This window comes from Aotus nancymaae, unplaced genomic scaffold (assembly GCF_030222135.1).
Source record: "Aotus nancymaae isolate 86718 unplaced genomic scaffold, 86718_ANA_hifiasm-v0.15.2.pri h1tg000077l, whole genome shotgun sequence".
Lineage (NCBI taxonomy): Eukaryota > Metazoa > Chordata > Mammalia > Primates > Aotidae > Aotus > Aotus nancymaae.
In genome coordinates, this window is record NW_026988492.1 from 7,029,283 (window position 1) to 7,037,159 (window position 7,877).

At 45.2% G+C, this 7,877-nt stretch overlaps 1 non-coding gene across 1 annotated transcript; it reads left to right on the plus strand.

Annotated features, from left to right (window-relative positions):
• Positions 1-625: 625 nt before the first annotated feature.
• LOC135271405 (small nucleolar RNA U3) lies at positions 626-838 on the plus strand. The gene has a single exon (XR_010339552.1). It is a non-coding gene; the product is annotated as a small nucleolar RNA U3 (small nucleolar RNA).
• The last annotated feature ends 7,039 nt before the right edge of the window (positions 839-7,877 follow it).

The window sequence follows — 7,877 nt, forward strand, 5'->3', positions numbered from 1 at the left end:
GACATACAGAAAATCCTGAAAGTACCTCTGAAGAGAGAATAGATTCTTAAGCCTTTACCAGGGAGAGTCTTAAGTGTTGTTTTATAGCAATTAGCTGAGAGCAAGATGCTGGAGGAGGTGGGCAGGTTTGGAGATGCCAGAGTGCAGAGAGAGAGAGAGAGACAGAGAGATACAGAGAGAGAGAGAAAGGAGAGAGGCAGAGAGTGGGAGAGAGACAGGGAGGGAGAGAAAAAGGAGAGAGATGAGAGACAGAGACAGAAGGAGGGAAACACACAGAGATAAATAGAAGTGGAGACAAAGAGAAAGGGAGAGACAGAGGTAGAGTAAGAGACAGACAAAGAGGGAGACATAGACAGAAACAGAGAGAGAGACACACGCAGAGACAGTGAGAGAGAAACAGAGAGACAAAGAGAAGGAGAGAAAAAGAAGAGACAGAGACAGAAAAAGAGAGACAAAGGGAGAGACAGAGAGAAAAACAGAGACAGAGAAAGACAGAGAGAGAGATTGAGATTGAGACTGAGATTGAGATTGAGAGAGAGAGGAGGCCGTGAAGGCCAACTTCCCCCACATCATAATTGGCCCAGCCGTGGCTGTCGCCCCGTGTCCCTGAGAGTGCGCATGTGTGAGGGCCGTGCTTACAGAGTTCATGTCTCCAGCTCTTTGCTGGGGCAGTTTCTCTGATCGTGCAGAGCCAGACGCCAGGAGTGGGACCTGGCGTGTTCTTTCCTGAGCATGAAGCCAGCTCTCAGAGGTGCTTTGTTGCACCTGCCATTCGGCATTGATGATGTTCTTCTTTTCCTCTGGGAGAGTAAGAAGAAAAGGACACAGTCCAGGTGGTTTCCCTTCTTAAACAACAAACAATGAAACAAAACAAGAACACTAACATGGGAGCAGGCACAGATCCAAATTCTCATTTTGAACTTTGAACCCTGCCCATGAAGCCCTTCTCATGCATCTTCAGTATCATAGAGACACACCTGGGCCAGGCGGTGACTCACACTTGTATTTCCCAGCACTTTGGGAGGCTGAGGCAGGTGGATCACTTGAGGTCAGGAGTTCGAGACCAGCCTGGTCAACAGGGAGAAACCTCATCTCTACTAAAAATACAAAAATTAGCCGGACATGGTGCTGCACATCTGTAACCCCAGTTACTCGGGAAGCTGGGGCAGGAGAATCACTTGAACCCAGGAGGCGGAGGTTGCAGTGAGCTGAGATTGTGCCACTGCACTCCAGCCTGGTCAACAGAGCAAGACCCTTTATCAACAAACATAAAAAGAAGACATACCTGACTGGTGCTGCAGGTGACCAGGAAGGCTGGCGTGTCGGTGAGGGCAGGGTGCAGAATGGCAGAGGGACGTCAGGAAGTTGGCATCCCACAGCTTGTGACGGCTCATTCCCGCCCTGATTTCTGATGTGGTACCAACCACCCACAGCGCTCCTTTACAACCTTTTCTTTATATGTCCCTCATAATCTGTATTTTTTATTTTTATTTTTTAAAGATGGGGTTTCACCATGATGGCCAGGCTGGTCTTGAACTCCTGACCTCAGGTGATCCACCCACCTCGGCCTCCCAAAGTGCTAGGATTACAGGCGTGAGCCACCACGCCCAGCCCGTAATCTGTATTTTTAACACTTTTTCCTTTCCTCAGCCTGAGAGGAATTGGAGGAAGAATGCAGATGACTCTCAGGCTGGATTTGGGAAGTGGAGTCAGCTAATACGGAAGTCGTGGATGTGTCTTCATTGGCAGTGTGAAAATGGACTAATACAGTAAGGAAGGGAAAAAGTACCTGTTCCTTTTATTCTAGGAACTTCCCAGTTTACACTAAGATAAATCTCTAGCGCCCTTCACCTCTGAATGTGGATGGCTGCTCTCCTGCTGTCTTGGGAGGTGTCGAAAGTATTGAGTCTAGAGGAATTAACAAGTTTCATAAGAATCAGCTCCTCTGCTCACCAAAGCTAGTCATATAAAAACCCTTCAGGCTCTCTTTAACTTCTGTTAGCATCAGAGCTGAGGCTGGCGGAAAAGAAGCCCAAATCAAGGCCTTTTTTGTATATTAAATTTTGATCAGGAGCCCTTTAACTCGGGATATTTGGCTTTCTCTTATGGCACATACTGTTGGCCTTGAAGTGTTAACTGGGAAAGCTCTGAGCTGCTGCAGCCCAGGAGACTGAATGGTCTATCCAGGAGGGGCTGAGTCCACATGTCTAAGAGAAACTGCTGGAAACTTCCTCTGAAGACAGAGGCGCTTGCCTAGATTCTTAGATCACTCACAGGCAGAACTGACTCAAGAATTTATGGGACCAAGTGTACAACAAAAATATGGTGCCCTTTGCTCAAAACTACTAAGACTTTCAAGACGGTGACAGCGGAGCATGAGCTAAGCTGGGGGCCTCTCCTAAGTGCGGGGCCCTGAGTGCCTGCACAGGTCACACACCCACAAAGCCAATCCTACCCACAGGTTATCTTCAAATTCCACAGACTCAAACTCAATGCCAGTTTTTCCTTCCTTGAGCATATATTTTTTTCTCCTGTACTTATTACATTTAATGGGCCACCGTCGACTCAGGCAAAAAGCTTGGGATCATCCGAGATTCCTCTCTCCCTTTCACTCCATCATCCAATTAGTGATAATTCCTGTTAATTTCACCTGGAAACTTCTTTTGTTATATAACACAGTTCTCATCTTAATCCCCATCCTGGTTCTGACTCTCATGATCTCTCAGTGGTATCTGCCTGCCTGAATCTATCCCCCACAATGATCTCTCTAAACCATTCAGCTGACCACATCACGGCCCTGCTTAAAAACCTTCCAAGACTCCTTAGATTCTATGAAATAAACCCAAATGATTTCGCATGGCACATGACACCCTCTGCAGCCTGGCTCTTCCCCATCACCCCATACCTGATGCTCCCACAACTCTAAGCTACACAGGTTCTGCACGCTCTGTATTGAGTCATGCCACTGTGCCCTCTTATGCTGTTCCTCCTGTCAGAAATGCTGTTCCTCCTGTCAGAAATGCTGTTCCTCCTGTCAGAAATGCTGTTCCTGTCTCCCTCACATTACCTCCTGGAAAGGCTGACGCATGGTTCCCCAAAAATCCAGGTCTGGATCTCTGGAACCTGTGAATGTTACCATATATAGCAGAAGAGACTTTGCAGTTGTAAAGTACTTGAGATAGGGCGATTATCCTGGATTACCTGGGTGGACACTAAATACAAGCAGAAGTGTTCTTATGAGGGGGAGACAGATTGGACTCCACAGAAGAGGAGAAGGGGATGTGGAGGTGGAACAGATGGAAATTTGCAGATGCTGGCCTTGGAGATGGAGGAAGGGGCCATGAGCCAAGGAGTGCAGCTCTCGAAGCTGGAAAAGGTGAGAGATGCCTTCTCCCCCAAAGCCCCCAGGGATGCACAGCCTTGCCAGCACTTTGGTTTTGGCCAGTGAAACCCGTTTAGGGTCTTGACTTGCAAAACTGTAAGAAAACAAACGTATGTTGCTTTAAGCTACCAAGTTTGTGATTCTTTGTATGGAACTAGTATACCTCCCTCCCTTCCCCAGCACAACCTGCTATGACCCTTCCTCTGGGCATACATAGCATCAACAGCATACCTTCACCATATTGTGCTAATTGCACATTTCTTATTTCCCCATTAGGTCATGTGCGCCTGAAGGCAGGGGCCGTGTCCTGTTCTTCTTTATCTCCCTGGCACCTAGCCAGATGTAACAAGCACCCCATGAATATTTCTCAAGTGAAACTGCCCCACAGTGTGAAAAGCAGGGCAAGAGGAGTGTTGATGAGGAACAATCTACTTTCAGTTCAAGAAGTTACTCTTTCCAGGATCACGATGTTCATTGCTCCAGGATGAGCAAAACTCGTGAGAGCAGAACAAGTTGTACAGAGCACAGAGCCTTCGGATTGCAGTCGGCCAGTGTGCGGCCCTCTCTACTGGAAAGAAAAAACTGTCCCAGAGTTAGGGGATTATTGAAATCCGTTTCAGAAAGTCATTTTATAGAAAGCAATATGCTTGGGATAGCATTGGGATATCACTGATACAGCCTATGTCAACTGCAGTTTTTGGGAAATTGATAGACACAGGCTGAAATTTTTGTGCAAATAGTAGTTGGGACTTTGATGCAAGGACTGTGTGACACCTCCACACAGATTCGATAGGGAGCAGGCAGACAAGCCAGCAGAGTTTGAAAAGAGCAGGGAAAGGATTTTGGCTGAGCAGAAAAGCTGTTCTCTTACCCATACTCACTAAGGGCTTCCAGCTGCTTTCTAGACCCCACTGCCTGCTAGCTATACTTAGATATGGGATCTCCTGCTTACTTCCTGTATAGCAAAAACTCTGTTAATTGTAATTATGTAATCCAATGTAGTGATCGGCTGCAATCAACTCATCTTTGTTGCCTTTGCAAACTTCAGAGTTAATGAACACCCTGAGAGGTTATTCTAGAAACATCTGGCCTGGAGGTTCCTGATGAGGGTTTCCATCAGGTGTCTGGTGATCACAGTGAGTAAAACGAAGGAAGGAACTTCACTTCTGGAAAGCTCCTTTGACAAGGCCCCTCTTTGCCTGGGTGGATCACACACCACCGATGTATAACCCAGAAGAGCTGGATAACTCTCATCTGTGACTTGACCTACGTCATCATTTACTCTGTTCAAAGACAAACATGGAAATGATGGGAAAAGTTGGAACCTCCTAAAATTGCCCAGACCATGAAAACTCTATTCTTAAGAAAATTAAAGAAAAGAGCAACATGAATCAGCAAAGCTGTCTTGTCGTGGTAATAAACAGCCCAACAAATCGGTGTCAGTAAAACTGTGCTGGTTCCTCCTCTCGTCACATGGCCCAGACAGGCTTGCCATCCACCACTTCTCTAGTTAACACCAAATCCAAGGGAGCCCTCTCCAGGAAATTTACGCTCATCAAGTTGGTTAAGGCCATAAAAATCAATTGCAGAAGCAAGGCTGACAGCAATGCCTATTGCTGCACAGATTTTAAGAGCAATTATTCAAATAGATGTGGAAAACCAGTGATGAAAGAAAAACTTTAGCTGAATTAAATTTAAAGGAGATTAATTGAGCAATGAATGATTTGTGAATTGGGCAGCCCCCAGAATCACAGCAGATTCACAGAGACTCCAGCGCAGCCACATGGTGGAAGAAGATATATGGACAAAAAAAGGGAAATGACGTGCAGAAATCGGCAGTGAGTACAGAAACAGCTGGGTTGGTTACAGGTTGGTGTTTGCCTTATTTGAACACAGTTGGAACACTCAGCAGTCTATGAGTGACTGAGGCGTGGCCGCTGGGATCGGGCTTGACTCAATTACTGTTGCAGGCAGATATGCCTAAATTAGGTTTTCAATCGTGTCTGATTATTAAGCTAGGTTACAGTTCATCCACGAGGACTCAAATACAGAAGTACGGAGTCCTGGCTGGGTGCTCACACCTGTAATCCCAGCACTTTGGGAGGCTGAGGCAGGTGGATCACCTGAGGTCAGGAGTTTAAGACCAGCCTGACCAACATGGTGAAACCCAGTCTCTACTAAATACAAAAAAGTTAGCCAGGCATAGCAGAGCATACCTGTAATCCTAGCTACTTGGGAGGCTGAGGCAGGAGAATCACTTGAACCCAGGAGACGGAGGTTGCAGTGAGCCAAGATCATGCCACTGCACTCCAGCCTGGGCAACAAGAGTGAAACCCCATCTCAAATTTAAAAGAGGAGAAGCACAGAGTCCTTCTCAGGCCATATTTAGTTTGCTTTAACACCAGAAAGGGAATGATGCTAATCATTTCATTAAGAGTTCATGTTTCCTTAGACAGCCTACAGAATGGGAGAAAATATTCGCATTTGTATGTTCATTGCAGCACTATTCACAACAGCAAAGACATAGAATCAACCTAGGTGCCCATTCAAGGTGGACTGGATAAAGAAAATGTGGTACATATCCACCATGGAATACTAGGCAACCATAAAAAAGAGTGAGACCATGTCCTTTGCAGCAACATGGATACAGCTGGAGGCCATTATCCAAAGTTAAATAATGCAGTGACACAAAACCAGATACTGCATGTTCTCACTTAGAAGTGAGAGCTAAACATTGGATATACGTGGACATAAAGATGGGACCAACAGATGCTGAGATCCAACAGAGCAGGGAAGGGGAGAGAGGGTGCAAAGGTTGAAAAACTACCTATTGTGTATTACGCTTACTGTGTGGGTGACTGGATCAATCACATCCCAGCTGTGAGCATCACGCAATATACCCAGGTAACACACTTGCCCATGTACCGCCTGAATCTAAAATAAAAGTTGAAATTTAAAAAAAGAGTTCACATTCCCACATAGGAAACCTGACTTGGTGAGCATCCTAAGGTGCTTAACACGCCATAGGCGCGCAACAAACATCTAATTAACATATCAAGACATTGAAGCGAAAATGCATATTTTTAGACATAAGAGAACACAGCTGTGTTTGTGGTCTGTTGACTGTCTCAAGTTATTTTGAAAGCATTTTGTTTTGGTAACACACTTGGCAGGTTCTCTTTCCCCTCATCTTTATATCCATGTGTATTTAAGGGAGAATTTAATCCATATGTTCCTGATTCAATTATACTTGACTCATCTCAGTATTGCTTTGTGCGAGTGATTTGAACGCCAAGAATCTTGCAAATTTCCTAACAAACTCTGAAGTTTTATTTTGTTTTTTTCCAAGAACTAAGAAATTTGGTTTTGTTCACCGAACATTCTGAGAATTGTTTCAAGGAAGCACATAGACTTTTCTACTTATCACTGTGTTAGTATTTACAACTTGAGATATGAGTGGTGAAAATGATGACATGAATATAGCTTCATTAAATGTTGATTATTGGTTGGGCGAGGTGGCTCATGCCTGTAATCGCAGCGCTTTGGGAGGCCGAGGTGCCAGGAGTTTGAAATCAGCCTGGCAAACATGATGAAACCCTGTCTCTACTAAAAATACCAAAAATTAGTCAGGCATGGTGGCACATGCCTGTAGTCCCAGCTACTCGAGAGGTGGAGGCAGGAGAATCACTGGAATCCGGGAGGCGGAGGTTGTAGTGAGCCGAGATGGTGAAACTGCACTCCAGCCTGGGTGACAGAGCATGACAATGTCTCAGAAAAAAAAAAAAAAAAAAAAGTTGATTATTTAGTATTCCTATTACATAACTGTTTAAAATGAAATTGACCCTGAAATTAGATCATTGTATTATTAAACTCTTGCAAGCTTTCGACTTGGTTCAAATCAAAGTATTGAGCATCAGCTAAGTGCAAGCCACAGCTCTCATAGCGGACGACTTCTGGATGTCTGCCTCATTCCCAAATTAAATGCCCTCTGCCACTCTGCCTACACCTCACAATACCCAGGGGGGCTTCCGGCATCCTGGTTGAGTTTGGACTGAATGGGCACTTAACTTAAATGAAGCCTGCCAGAATCACCTGTTGATAATTTAAATTGGGAAAACGAGAGGGGAGGGGGCAGGGAAGGAAACGTAGTAAAGGAGGAGAAGGTGGAAGATAAAAAGAAAAAGATTTGTTCAGTTTGTTTATGTGACTTGTATCTGTACCATATAAACATGAGAGCAAAGAGTGGGCATTTTCTGCCATAAAGTGTGTGGCCAGAGTACGCCATAAGCCAGCGCAAGCCAAGACAGAACCGGAAAATCAATGTATATATTTCATGCATTATTTTCCTCCAAATCTGTTATAATAAATGCACTTTAGAATCTGAGAAATTCAACTGGACGAGGTGGCCCACGCCTGTAATCCCAGCACTTTGGGAAGTGGAAGTCAGGTGGATCGCCTCGGGTCAGGAGTTCGAGACCAGCCTGGCCAACATGGT